Consider the following 14,361-nt stretch of genomic DNA (forward strand, 5'->3'; position numbering starts at 1 on the left):
TAAACTAAAAATCCAAACCAATCCACGGGTCTTCTACTTGTAATACATCTTCATCTGTATTCTTCTTTCTTCTATCTCCTTCCGGGCGGGGCAGGGCGTGGTCTTCTTTCCATCATCGGCCACGCCCTTGTCTTTTTTCTTCTCCGGAGGTCCTTCCTCCGCGGCGTCTGGCTGCAAAATGAGACGACATAGGCTTTTAAAGACCTATGATGTCACATTTTGCGTCATGGTTCCCACGGTCCTGATTGGACCGTGAAAACCATGTGTTTTGGCCGATAATAAAAAAATGATGATGTCACTTAAAGGGAATGAAAGCACAGCCAATCAGAATGGCTTTGCTTCAATTGCCTTTAAGTTGACGTCATGAAAAGGCACATGGCCGTGCACACATGGTACTAGAGCCAATCAGAGCGTGGGAACTTTATCCCTACTCTGATTGGCTCTGGTATACCATGTGTCAGGGGCTTGGGGGAGAAAGGATGTGACGTCAATAAGGATAAAGTTCCCACGCTCTGATTGGCTACCGTACCACGTGACAGGTTTTCATTGACGTCACATCCTTTCTCCCCCAAGCCCCTGACACATGGTATACCAGAGCCAATCAGAGTAGGGATAAAGTTCCCACGCTCTGATTGGCTCTAGTACCATGTGTGCACGGCCATGTGCCTTTTCATGACGTCAACTTAAAGGCAATTGAAGCAAAGCCATTCTGATTGGCTGTGCTTTCATTCCCTTTAAGTGACGTCATCATTTTTTTATTATCGGCCAAAACACATGGTTTTCACGGTCCAATCAGGACCGTGGGAACCATGACGCAAAATGTGACGTCATAGGTCTTTAAAAGCCTATGTCGTCTCATTTTGCAGCCAGACGCCGCGGAGGAAGGACCTCCGGAGAAGAAAAAAGACAAGGGCGTGGCCGATGACGGAAAGAAGACCACGCCCTGCCCCGCCCGGAAGGAGATAGAAGAAAGAAGAATACAGATGAAGATGTATTACAAGTAGAAGACCCGTGGATTGGTTTGGATTTTTAGTTTAATGTTTATTATTTTGAATGGTTTATTATTTTATGGGTTCCTGATCGTGGATTGGTTCGTGAGTAAGCTGGGCAACGGGAGTCGGTGGGGGCAAGTAATGGTAAGTGAACTACAGTAAAGAAATGTATTTTATTTAACTTGTTAATTTTTTCAAAAGGTTTTTTAACCTGTGTATTTTTTTTTTTTTTGTGGTATATCATTTCTTGCCACTGTATGTACAGTATATATGTCTAGAGAGATATACTGTACAGTATACATTCAGGGTAAGAAATGATGATGTTTTAAAAGCTGGATTAGATGTGTTTTTAATTATTTTGTGAGTTTAACGTATTTTAAAATTAGATACTGTACAGTAGATGTATTCCTTGGTATTGTATTGTGTGTTTGAGGAAGGTCAGGGATACTGTAGGTAGGCTTGGTTTGGAAAGGTTGTATTTTTGTCGGTACATATATTTTTTCAAAGGCTTAATTGTTCTGCTCTAGGCGTGAATTTGTTAATGATTTTATTGTTCGGGATCTAGTCTGAATTGTTTAGGGATGTAAATAATGATTGCTAATTGAGTTTTGTTTACTTGGTTGATTACAGTAATTTGCAGAATGTATATGGTGCATACAGTAGATATTTAGGCATTATTTATATTGGAATGTAAGTTGTTTAAATGGCTTTTCAGAGGTTTAGTGATGATTTACAGTAGATTGAGAGATCAGTTATGAATATTAAAGGAAATTTATTTTAATTTAGTGTGTATGTATGGAGAAGAGTTTGGTTGTAGGACAGTGCTTTTGATAACCCTTCTACATTTGTTTGTACTGTATATTGGTTTATCATGGGTGTGTATATAACGTGTGTGTATTTATATATATATATACAGTATATATATATACTGTATACAGTATATATATCTCTCTCTCTCTTTCTCTCTGTCTCTCTGTGTATATATATATATACAGTATATATATTTGCATGATGAAGCCACAGTACAAATTCATGGGTGAGGGTGGGTATCGGGCCTGTGTGGCTTAACCCCTTAATCACCTTTGCGGTTATTATCTGATAAGGTGTTTAAGGGGTTAATTGATATCTGAATGTACTGTACTTGCAATGTATTGCCTTGGTTTTGGCTATGTTTTGTGTGGGCAAGAGAAGGAAGGCGCTGGCATCGGACACTTCGTATTGATGAGGTCAGTAGTACTTTATTTATTTGTATATGCTAGTTAATGTTTTTAATAATGGGCAATTAATCTATTATCCATATCTGGATAATAGTTATTTTGCACATTATTGAACTGTAGGTGTTGGGGGGGAGGGTGTATGTATTGAATGTATAGGCCAGGTTTATTTTTTTTACATTCAGGGTTACTTCCGTTGTTTTGCGTGGGACCTCTGGAGACCACCCGCGGGGAATCCTCGGGTATCCTAAAGGGTAGCAGGCTGGTGGTTCCACGGGTGACACATGCGGGGATGATGATGTGTGGTCCCACTTCTGTGGGGGCACCGCGGACCCGTAGTCTGCGGGCATGACGATGTGTGGTCCCACTTCTGTGGGGGCACCTCCGACCCGTAGGTGCGGGGATGATGATGTGTGGTCCCACTTCTGTGGGGGCACCGCGGACCCGTAGTGAGCACCCGTGAGTTCCCCAGACCCCCATGGGAACCACCCGAGGCCCCGCAGACACCTGTGGGTTTGACCCGGGGCTCCCAGACATCCTTGGGCCTACCGTGGGGACCCAATTGTGGCTCACGGTGACCCAAGGAGACCACCTGGGCGCCATGGTGCTGGCAGGATCCACCAGCAGGCCTCCAGAACCTGTGGAATGCTGCTGGTAAACTGTAGGTCTGTCCAGGTGCCCTGCCAGCCCACCGGGGACTAGCGTGGGGCTGCGTTATGGACCCTGAATGTAAAAGAATAAATCTTGTATTTATGGGGGGGGGGGGGCACAGGGGGTGGGTAATGTATTTAATAAATAGAATGCTGTTTATTGTGGGTGATTGTACTGTTTTTATTGTGGGTACTGGGGTGGGGGTGGGGTGTTTCCCCAACGGTATGTGGGTAGGCCTCACTTGTGGGTACTGACTGGGTGGTTAGGCCTCACGGGTGGGGGGGGTTAGTGTGGGAGGGTATGTAGGCATCCCGAGTGGTGGGTGGGTGAGGGCGGGTTAACCCCTTCATGACTGTAGCGGTTAATAACCGCTATGGTGATTAAGGGGTTAGGGGACATTACTTTGTATGTTTTAATTTTTGTGTCTGTTTTGCAGAAGCGGAGGGGCCATGGCCAGGGTGGGGGGGGGGGGGGGTTAACGGTATGTGGGTAGGGGGTGAGGGTGGTTAGCAATGCAGGGAGGGAGATTTACTGGTAACAGAAACATCTCTCTCCCTTCAATCTAATCTGTTTAACACAAACATTAGGGGGGGAAGGGGCTTTAGGCCTTTATATCTCTGTCCCTTCAGTGTAATCTGCTTAACAGAAACATTAGGGGGGAGGGGGCTTTAAACAATGCTGTGTATAATGTATAAGGTTTTTTACAATTAGATAGATGTAATCCTTGGTATTGTAAGGGTTAGTTTGGTTTTAAATTGTCTTTTCTGGTTGGTACTTACAGTATATATTGATTTTGGTTTACTTGATTGGTTAAAATACTGTAGTTGACTTGTTTGGAAGTGTTTGTACAGTATTTACTGGTAGAGTAGCTTGCAATTATATTGTTAACATTCATTTGCATAATGTACAGTACTGTATATGGTGCATAGATTTAATGCTATGCATCATTTACAGTATACAATGTAAATGCAATGTACTGTGTGGATTGTAATGTTATGTTTTATATTGTAAAATAAGTTACTGTAGGATTATTAAATGGATTATTATTATTGTCTGTATAGAGAAGCGTTATCTGTAGGACAGTATGATTTTGATAACCATTCTACATGTATTTGTACTATTGGTTCATCATGTGTGTATATATACTGTATACTGTATATATATATATATATATATATATATATATATATATATATATATATATATATATATATATATACACATCTACACTATCAATAAAAATGTATTTCAAATGTATTTATTGGCATTTATTTATTTATTTATTTAGATTTATTTATTAATTGTGGGGCTGCTGTGCGTGAATTTTTTTATTGGGGGTGAGGGGGGTGTTTGGCCCTTGGTGTGAGTTTACGACTTGCAGCAGCAGCAGCACAATTAATAAATAAATCTAAATAAATAAATAAATAAATAAATGACAATAAATACATTTGAAATACATTTTTATTGATAGTGTACATGTGCAGGGGGTCTCCGGAGCTGAAGCGCACAGGTTTCAGGTCTGGGGACCCCGTGCCCCCCGAGATACAGGCCCCTTTAGGGGGTGCCGGTATCCCTCTGCTCTGCTTGGTTTACAGGCCGCGATCACGTGATCGGGACCTTTAAACGCAGAGCACTCAGCACTCAGAAACACAGGCCAGGCAGATTTAACACACACACACAATAGGGGGAGGTTTTTTTACATAGCTTGCAGGGAAGCTTAACGCACACACACAATAGGGGGATAGGGGGAGGGGGTTTTACATAGATTAGAGAGAAGGCAGGGCGTTTTAAAAGCGAGAATAGGGGGAGGGGGTTTTACATAGATTAGAGAGAAGGCAGGGAGTTTTAACACAGACGTGAAAAATATGTATTGAATGTATTAATTGTTTATTATGCCTTAACCCCTTCATTGCCTTAGCGGCTATCCGCTATGGTAATGACGCAGCATTTTCCGTATTTTTAATAATATTGATCAGGAGCAGGGGGGGGGGGGGGTTCCCTGAGCATTAATTTCTGGCTCAGGGAACCCCCTGCTCACTTTACAATATTATTAAAATAATGCTTCTTTACCATAGCACATAGACGCTACGGTAAAGATCGAGTGTTTATTTATACTGTATATTGTATGTGTTTTATTGATAGTGTACATGTACAGAGGGTCTCCAGAGCAGAAGCGCACAGGTTTCAGGTCTGGGGACCCCGTGCCCCCCGAGATACAGGCCCCTTTAGGGGGTGCCGGTATCCCTCTGCTCTGCTTGGTTTACAGGCCGCGGTCACGTGATCGCGGCCTGTAAACCAAGCAGAGCAGAGGGATACCGGCACCCCCTAAAGGGGCCTGTATCTCGGGGGGCACGGGGTCCCCAGACCTAAAACCAACGCGGTTCAGCTCCGGAGACCCTCTGCACATCTACACTATCAATAAAAATGTATTTCAAATGTATTTATTGTCATTTATTTATTTATTTTTTGGCGGCTGCTGTGTGTATTTTATTGTTGTGGGTTGCGGGAGGGTGGGTGAATGGGGTATTCGCCCCAACGATGGTTGGGGAGGGCTTGCGGGGGGGGGGGTAGCGGGAGGGCTTAACCCCTTCATGACCGTAGCGGTATTAACTGCTACGGTCGTGAAGGGGTTAAGTGCACCCGCAACCCCCCCCCCCCCTCCCGCAAGTCCTAAACTCACTCCAAGGGCCAAATACCCCCCTCACCCATCCCCACTACACACAATAAAGCGGGCACGGTGGGTTAACCCCTTCATTGCCTTAGCGGCTATCCGCTATGGTAATGACGCAGCATTTTCCGTATTTTTAATAATATTGATCAGGAGCAGGGGGGGGGGGGGTTCCCTGAGCATTAATTTCTGGCTCAGGGAACCCCCTGCTCACTTTACAATATTATTACAATAATGCTTCTTTACCATAGCGCATAGACGCTAAGGTAAAGAACGAGTGTTTATTTATACTGTATATTGTATGTGTTTTATTGATAGTGTACATGTGCAGAGGGTCTCCAGAGCAGAAGCGCACAGGTTTCAGGTCTGGGGACCCCGTGCCCCCCGAGATACAGGCCCCTTTAGGGGGTGCCGGTATCCCTCTGCTCTGCTTGGTTTACAGGCCGCGGTCACGTGATCGGGACCTTGAAACGCAGAGGGATACCGGCACCCCCTAAAGGGGCCTGTATCTCGGGGGGCACGGGGTCCCCAGACCTAAAACCAACGCGGTTCAGCTCCGGAGACCCCCTGCACATCTACACTATCAATAAAAATGTATTTCAAATAATTTTTAATGTGCGGATGTTTGCGCAGAGAGAGAGCAGCGGATCTCTCTCTGCTGCAAATACATCTCGCCCCCGCCGCCCATACAGTAGTATCATTTATGTATGTGCATATACAGTACAGTACAGTACTGTACAGTACTGTATGTTAGGGCTTACAGGGGTTGTTGTTATACAGTATATACAGTATATAGTATACAGTATATACTGCATTACAATTCATTATAGGGGACGGCTTCACAGAGAATAGCTCGCAAGCGCCACCATGTGTATTTTGACGGCATTGCAGTATTGTAACCAGCCGGAATAAAAAGCTTAAATTCCGGCCGGAAAATAACGCAATGCACTCTGGCAGAAAACTATCAGAAACCTGAATACACCCGAGTATACCCGAATTCGCGGGACTAGCCGTGCTCGAATAAAGTGTGTCGCCAGTGTATGTGTTTGGGGCTGGGAGACATGCTTAACTAAGGGAGTTGTGAATTGTATAGTATTTCACTAGAACCACTCGCAAGTGAATAAAAGTTGTGTTTCCCCCTTGTTTGGATAGTTTCCTGATGTTAAGGAAAAAGGCACAATAAAGCCTCGTTATAATTTCACCTTATAAAGTCTCCAATTGTGTACCTCTGTGAACGTCCGTCTACAGTGTAGTATATTAAAAAGTGTTCATAGTGTTAAACAGGTAATTATTGCACGTACATCAAAGAGAATATAAATCAGCATGACATGTATAGGGACATGTTACCACTACAGCAGACTGCAACCGTGGATCAAGTTGTTTCAGCCTAGCAGCCGGATCGAATCTCTCCTTGTACTCTCAAGTGGTAGTTTCCGTACTGAAGGGGGAAAAGCGGATGGGCATAGAGCGCAGGTTCTCCCCCCCCCCTCCACTCCTGCGCTCTATGCCCGTCCGCTTTTTATTCATTTGCATGCGCACTGGGGACCTCCGTGCTTGACAATCTCTTACAGCCTTTTCCCCCTTCAGTATGGTAATGAGGTTTTTTGCGCTGTTTCTCTTTTAGACTCACTGTCTGACCCTACTGTACATGTGTAATTTAAAATGTGTGCACTATAAATAAGCATTATTATACATGGAAACATTTTCATACATTCATTTACAACAAACTGACGGCACTTCTAATTTACAATGAGAATATTGTCATTTAATTTACATTTATTTTATCTGCTTCTTTTCAGAATTGTTTGTTTTGCTTTTTCACTTAAAGCCAGATCCACACAGCTCTGTATTGACTTTTATAGAGGATTCAACTTAAATTAACGCCTCATTAAGTGCTAACTGGGATGTGTAAAGCTCCCTAACACAATGTTAAGTGCTGTTTTCAGCTGTAATGGCCCTTGCATTAACTATAAAGGACGTTAGTGCTAATGAGAGGTATTCCCTCTAACAACGAAGATCCACATACCTCCTTTGTCACTATCATTTGTAATTTTGCGTGATTTGTAAACTGGGTTAAAATGTTGCGCTTGCGATGACATAAAGTTTCTCTTAATAGCTGAGACAGCTTTCTGTAATTTTGAGATTTTGTGACATTGGGGGCCAGAAAGTGTTCTGAATAGAGATGTTTAGCTGAGTATAGAACTGACTCCATATGCCCTTGACCTCCCTAACTGCACTTTTAATAATGCACTTTTAGTCCTACTGTGTTGGTAAATCTTCCAACATACCACTTAGGCTGTAAGCTCTTCCAGGCAGAGGCTCTCTGAGCCTTATGTTGTCATTTACCTGCTGGGCTTATCCCCATAGTTTGTTCTTTATTTACCTTGTATTTACCTTGTACTGTAAATTTCGTAAAGTGCTGCATAAACTGCGGGGCTATTTAAATAAAATTATACATACAAAATGACAAATATTTTTTGGGGAAGTAAATCTTGTTGCTTTTATTCATAACATTGTTGAAAAATTGGGCAAAAAGAGCCAACTGCTATGTCAGATCCCACACCACCAGATGAGCAATACACTGCAGGCCAGAGATACATCCAGAGATACAGTGCAGTACCTGCCTCCTTCCAGTAAATGGGAAAAAAAAGTTGGCCATTTTATTTTTGTTAAATCATTTTAAGATGCTACAGTTATTCGAACAAATCACGGAGCCGTTTTCTTGTGCTCTGCTGTATTCCATGCGGCATTAACTCCTCCAATCGCCCCAGGCACATGTGTTTATCGCAATGCAATGAAATGAATTAATTGTAATGTGTACAGTACTTTGCTACTGTGTCAATTTCAGGTGTTTAAAAACCAGAACACTAAAATGCCATTTTCTGCACTCGCCTGCATTCGCGTCTTAAGGCGGGAAGGTTGGAAGAAATCACGCGCCATGACATGGGTATTCCGAGGTATACAACACATGAAGTGTTCGAATAACGGCCGCTGCATCTGTACATCACTTCTTAGCCACACTGGATCTGTGATACAGTGTCTTGCAGACCAGGCTGCCTTGACTTACACTTGCAAGATGCCTACTAATAACTTAGTAAATTCAACAGTCACTGAAAATCATTGTGTGGCTCCCAGGTTTTTTAAACCAAATCCTATTCCCCCACTAGAATTCCTCTGTGGTTTTGATACTTAATGCTATAGTTAAAGTTAACACTAGCCTTAATACTATGCTATTTTAGGTCATGGCTATACCTTTTTATGTTATGTGCTTCCAGCACCTAATGCCGGGTCACTGAAAATATTTTGGCCTTGTCCAGGGTTCTGAAGTGGGCCACTTTGGTTTCCTATATTGTCTTAGCAATATGCTGTAGGAAGACAAAATGAATACCCTGGACTAGGTCAAGAAAATTAACCAAGATCTGAGTATTAACCCCTTGGAAGCTATAGTGTCCATGAGGGCATGCATTGTGCATACCTTCATGGTCAGGAAGGTAGTCAAGGGTTAAATAACAATATCTATGGCCCATTGTATGTAATAGCGGTACAATCTTGATGGCATACAAGTGGTTAACCACCTCCCACAATCCTTCCGGGTGGACTAGCCTCTCTTCCAGGGGCACCTACCCACATAACCCACCTCCCATACCCTCACCCTGCAACCCTCCCATACCTTCACCCTGCAACCCAAGCTTAGCCCCTGATCTAAAGTACTAACATTAGACCTACTAACCAAAAGTGGCTAATAGGGCTAATGACAAACATAATCAGAATATACAGTACACTAAGGGGGATATTCAAGTAGCTGTGAGTTTGTGCTTCTAAAACTGCATGGTTCAACATGGTCATAAGTCATAGAATAAAATGTAACAAATAGCCAAATCGTGTATTACAAATCACATAATTTAAACCACGTTTATAAAAATGAACAAACCACATGGTTTGTACTTAGTTTTGAAGTGGAATTACCTGAAAAGGGCATTAGCTCCCTTCAGGGCCTGAAATATGAGTTTGAGAGGTGGAATGAAACTGCTTCTTAAAAAGCCTTTTCTGCACCGTTTAGACATGAGGAAGGGTTTACAGAATACCAAAATCTGCAAATCCAAGCGGAATGGGCTCTTTCTACACAACTCACATGCACAACTTTCAGCTACAAGAATATCCCCCTATGGCATCGATGCAAAATACAAAAAAACAAACACCATTACACATAGTATGTACATAGAATATACAGGAATACATAAACAAAGAAAACAGTTCAATGGTTAAAATAAATTATTGAGTATCAGTGAGGAGACCCAGGCTCGCTCAAGGAAAACATAGGTAGTACAATGGCACTCAATGAGTAGCTGAAATAAATATTTGACTTACCCGATCCTTCTTGACAGCCTTCATACTCGGGGCAATGATTCCTCTGTGACAAATCCACACAAAAAGGCCGATGCTCAACCATAAAAATACATTTCAAAGGTCCGATGTCAAAAAATGATTAAAAAAATTAAAATCACAAAATTAACAAAAATAAGCACACAAAAAAGACCGGAAGTTGAAGCAGAGGCCACATCCAGTGGCTGAACAAAGACGATGTCGACAGCAATATATGAAGAAAGAAAAAAAGGAGATTTTCAAAGAAATACTTACAGATGGAGAAACTTCAAGCAACAGAGGATCGAGGGCATCAGTCAAACTGAGGATTCATTGTCACAAAGCCATGGATGGCCACAGATTACAAATAGGCCATCAGGCTATTATTGATTTTTTTACTTTTTGTTTATAATTAATTATTTTTAATTGGGAACGTAGATAACAGGTATGTACAGTACTGTATTGCATTGCAATATATACATGGCATATTCCTTATTATATGGCTAATGCAAGGCCAGCATTGCTGGCAGCTAGTATTGGGGTGTCTTACCTTGATGTTAGCTAGCTAACGCCGTGTTAGCCATATGCAAATGAGGGCCTTAACAGCCATTGTTTTGCATATATATTTAGATTTGTGGATCTCCGTTAAATTCAGGGAAGCTACCGTCCATTAACTATTTAGGTAATTTTATGTTAGTTGCCCCGACTTAACTAAGCTTTTCAGATCTATCCCTACAGTATATTTCTTAGGTTTCTACAGTCTCTTATCTTCATAAAATGTCTCAAACATAACAATAGCTTTACAGGTAAAACATGAACCAAAGAAGCTTCAAAGGAAGAATGTATTGCCTTAAAATATTGATAATGGTGCTCCAGTTACTTTCTCACCTATTAATTAGTACTTTTATTATCTTATTATTAATTTCTTTTGATTGTTTGGTTAAAAAAAGTTTCAGTTTTGTCTCAATGTCATTTAATAAATAAAATAAAAAGCACATATAAGCTTTCTGGGTTTTATTAGCCTACTACAATAACTTTTTTTTTTTATAATATAATTAATGATGGGCAGATTTCAAAGGTTTGAAACCCAGATGTTGTGAATAAGCATTTGAGACCCTTAACAGAGCTTTATAGATCTGGACAAAAGTGTTTATATTTTCTTGCATGAGTTGTGCAGTGATTTTTGGTTTGAATTATTCTTTCATTTGTTATATTGAGCTCTTCAGATCAAATGTATTTCTATGTAGCATGAGAAACTGAGAAGGCTACTCTGATAAAGTGTGCATTGTACAAGAGCAGATGATAAATTGACAATTTTACTAATGGAAATATCTTTAACACATACAGTAGTATTCAAAGTTATTGGCTGCCCATTCAGAAGTAAATCATAAGTAAAAACTCCACTCAAAACCAGAAAAAAAGAAAAAACACATACTGCCGCACAACAAGAACACATACTAAAACTTGATGCAGCAAGTATGCTGAGTACAATATTTCTAAATGATAAATCTGTCAGCCATCCTTTTGCAAGTGCATCAACTTTAACAATATTAGATTTGATACATTTGACCAATTGTTTCTTTGCATAGGATGCAGAGGTGGCAGCCACCTCAGATATAATGTTGGGGAAGTGGCCCATAGGGGCTAACCGCCCTTATGCAGTCCCCACAATGACCCTAGCTGGAACTGACAGCCTCACACATGCACCGACACGTGGATACTTACTTATAACCAATATACAGATGGCGTATCATTCATTTGGCTGCCGCTAACTGCAGCCTGATCACAGCTTCCCCACACCCAAAAACTCAGTAGCTATGTATTTCACTAGCTATTCCTCTGTCTGTCTATATATCTACCCTAGTGTCTAACAAGTCCCCTATCTCAGCTTTTTATATCCTTATTCTAACTACAGTATACCCTATTCTATCTAACAGATTAATTAACTATCTACCTATTGGTCTGTTCTACTTAACTACTATCCTCTATTCTTATGTATAACCTTCTCTCTCTCCCACTTTTACACTATTTTACTCCCTTTTTATCTTTATTTGCAACTCCTGCTCTGGTCTATCAGGACTCTTCATTGTCCATTAACTGTCTCTCCAACTGTCTCTAACCACCTTCAACATTCTACTGTTGCCTAGGCAACCCTGACTGGATCAGATTGGACACCTGACCACAGGCCCAGACACATGTGCCTCCCTGTCTGGGACACTACATTTCACACAATACCAATTCAGGGATAGAATGATAAATATTCGTAACAAAGGGGGGAGGTTGGGGGGGGAAACAAGTGAAAATGTATTCATACTAGTATTAATATTATTTAACTGCTTCTATTACTATATGTATATTTTCTGCAAAAAAGGCTCCTGTGAGAGAGTGTGTGTGTGTGTGTGTGTTTAACACACACACACACACACACACACACACACACACACACACACACACACACACACACACACACACACACACACACACACACACACACACACACACACACACACACACACACACACACACACACACACACACACATTTCCTCTTGGTCTTATTTAGGGCTCTGTCTTGATTTTGATTATTGACATTAATTACACTAAAGCAGTTACAGCTGACACAGAGTACTGTACTTTGATATGTTTATGATAGGGCATAGAGAAAATTTTGACTCTTCTCCTGGCTGCAAAACTAGAGCAAATTAGCTACACTATAATTATGGCATAAAAAGGTCCAATAGCATAAAATTCCTAAATTTTGCAGCAGAGGACTTTCATACACGACCCCCTAAGTCTGTATTGGCTAGAAGTTGCATCAGTTATTGTTATTGTCCACAAAACATTCACAGGCATCCAAATAAATCCTTTTAGGTATTCTAACAAAGTTGTATAAATGACATGCTTCACTTGGTTGTAAAATAAATGGGGTTGTACACGATCCTTTATTCACAATAATTAATGTAAGGGTTACTGTATGAAAAAAATACAAAAGGTGGCTGTTATGAAGCAAACATAATTTACATAAAGAAATACTATATGCTTCATAAAAGTTACCTTTGTAGCTATCTCATTTTTTATATACATGTAGCCCATATTTCCCCCCCCCTACCCCCCGCCCCTCTGGGAGATGTTGCTGCTACATGGAGTGAGGAGAACAGACTAGTAGCCAGTGAAACCAGGCCTGGCTACATACAGTAACCCAAATATTAATTCATTTATGTCCGTTAGTGTACCACTTTTACCTTTCACTACTATTTCATAATTTCCTGTAAGCTTCATTAAAAGCAAGGCAGGGAATGCTCATAAATCTATTCATGTCTCACATAAGTTTCACAGTTCTGTGCCAGTTTTTTTTAGCATTATAGATTGACGCACCTGCAAAAATAAAAATGATTCCAAGCATTACCATGCAAATATGTATTACTTTCAGCTTCACAGGGAACTCTTTTATACAGTACATGAATATGCAAATGGACACCACCTGTTAAAGGCCAAGACAAGTGCATTTCCTATCCTAAGAAACCTAGTACATTGTGTGCCTTTGGAAGAAGATGGAAATGGGGTTCAATATCAGCTTAAAACTAAAAGCCAAAGTGCATCCCGAAGAACACATCCCTGAGCAAACTGACAGCTTTTCTTTTCACAGTGGACCCTTTATTTAGCCCCCCATTATTGCGTCACATCATCAATCAACTGTATCCTACAGTATTCCTTCAGTGAACACACAACACACTAATTGAAGCAAAATGACAGCTGATTTGCTATGATTAAACAAAGACTCATGACTCTGCCAGATTGTTACACCCATACCAACAACCAAGCATCTTCTGTGACTTGCTTCATCTGCCCGCTGTTTCACACTTTACTGGCCTGTTTCTCAACTAATATCTCTATGGAAGGTAACCCCATACTTACTGCCAAACAAAATATGTCAGCTCTTACTTTTATAACTTGCCCAATTACCAACATTTACCACAGCCCAAAGTGGAAGAGAGTAACTTCTCTTTACTAAATGACTTCTTACCAGACAGTCTATTTAAAGCTGCAGTTCAAGCAATATCCTACATGTGTTTTTTTTTTTTAAATGAATCAGTTCTGTACAATGAGAAAATACTTGTAGCGTTTAAAAAAATATATATATTTTTAAAGAAATGTTTAATGTATTCTAATATAACAAGCATTTTTGTTTCTGTAGCAACCATTTACAAAGTCACACCCCCTTCCTCTTCTGATACAGACTCTGGCACACCCCTTTTGCCCTCTCTCTAGCAGTGCACAAATTGAATTTAGTGCCTGCCTGATCAGATGATCTTCCACACAGAGCTTTGTATCCTGGTTACTCTTTTACAGCACTAACAGTGATTTCAAGAATCACTGAGCCGAATCTTCAGCGATCGATTACAGGAGAACGGATCAATCGGCAAATTAGCTAATCACTTGTCAGTGTGCATATTGTATTAATGCACATTCTGAAT

At 40.9% G+C, this 14,361-nt stretch overlaps 1 long non-coding RNA gene across 1 annotated transcript in view; it reads right to left on the reverse strand.

Moving 5' to 3' along the window:
- Positions 1–11,985, reverse strand: part of LOC142470473 (uncharacterized) — a 243,092-nt gene extending 231,107 nt beyond the window's left edge. Inside the window, exons 1-2 of the long non-coding RNA XR_012789270.1 lie at positions 11,613–11,985; positions 9,894–10,093 (exon numbers count right to left, since the gene is read on the reverse strand). This is a non-coding gene — a long non-coding RNA (uncharacterized LOC142470473). The remainder of the gene's footprint in view (positions 1–9,893; positions 10,094–11,612) is intronic.
- Between the last annotated feature and the right edge of the window lie 2,376 nt (positions 11,986–14,361).

Source organism: Ascaphus truei, chromosome 1 (assembly GCF_040206685.1).
Source record: "Ascaphus truei isolate aAscTru1 chromosome 1, aAscTru1.hap1, whole genome shotgun sequence".
Taxonomy (NCBI): Eukaryota; Metazoa; Chordata; class Amphibia; order Anura; family Ascaphidae; genus Ascaphus; species Ascaphus truei.